Source organism: Penaeus monodon, chromosome 21, assembly GCF_015228065.2.
Source record: "Penaeus monodon isolate SGIC_2016 chromosome 21, NSTDA_Pmon_1, whole genome shotgun sequence".
NCBI lineage: Eukaryota > Metazoa > Arthropoda > Malacostraca > Decapoda > Penaeidae > Penaeus > Penaeus monodon.
This window is the reverse complement of record NC_051406.1, coordinates 24448621-24449789: the sequence shown is the minus strand read 5'-3', so window position 1 is coordinate 24449789 and position 1169 is coordinate 24448621.

The following is a 1169-nucleotide window of genomic DNA, read 5'->3' as shown; positions in this document are numbered from 1 at the left end:
GATCATATTTTGTTTGGTGTTCTTATCATGGCAGTGATTAGCGATTCCCTCGATATGAAATACATGAATTTACTTCCCCATCAGCCAAGTAATGCAAGCAGCAGATACTGCAGTTAATTCTGCAAATTTGAGTATGATTCCTGCATTAGGTTATGACCTGGTTGTTATAAAAATTAGAGGTGGGCTTGTGGCGTAGGAAGTAACCGTCTAGTGAGGAGAATTCTGGAATGAGGGGAACCGAGGGAGAGGTTTTGGGAGGAGTGCATAAGGTTCTGGAACCGCTTCTTCACAAGTGAGAGTAGAAAGAGATTCATGTGTTTTGAGTGGCTGAAGGTGTGCTGGGAGCCATTCTGCTGTAGAGACAGTTGCGTCACACTTTCAGTTCTTGGTATTGTATTAGTCTCCGAAGGAAAGGTTGCTGGGGTTTCAACTTGTTTGTCGTAGAAGAGGGTAAGTAGTGTTACTTGGCATCCCATGCTTTGTATGCGAGACTGATGAAAACTCTTCCAGTGACAGTGCTATAGGTGTTATCGGTTCTGCTGCAGCGATGGATTGCTCAGGTGCCATTGTGCCTGATTTGGCTTGTTGCGTGTCAGGGTGTGTGGGAAATTTGGCACTATTTCTAGGGTGTTGCTGATTAGTAATTGAAGTAAAGTAGTGTCAGATGATCGTTCTACTGCAAGAAGCTTCAGTTTTGAACAGAAACTTGCCAACAATGCCTTCATGTAGTTCAGTTGCAAGTTTACAGCCTTGAACTTTTGTCGAAGGCTGTAGACTTGTCTTTTCTTATGGAAGTGTTCCAGATGTTATTTTTCCGCGTGAAGCTGTTCATGACTAGGAAGGAGTAGCATTTTTTCCACGCAAAGGTCACGTCAGAACTGTTATAATTTAGAGCTATATGAGTATTCTCTCAATTCGTTATGACTTGTTATCGTTTATCAATAGAGGACGTAACAAAGGGATCGATGGCATCTATACCATTTTCAATCACTTCCGTTATGGACGTTCATCTACTTGTTTACATTACTGTTAAAACAAAATCTCTAGAAGCGTCGATTCTTCGGTTATAATTTGTAGGCAGACTTAGTGAGTGAAGTGAAAGCTTTTATGATTGTTGGTCTTTATATCAACCGTTATCGTTTTCATTCATGAACTATTATCATTACACA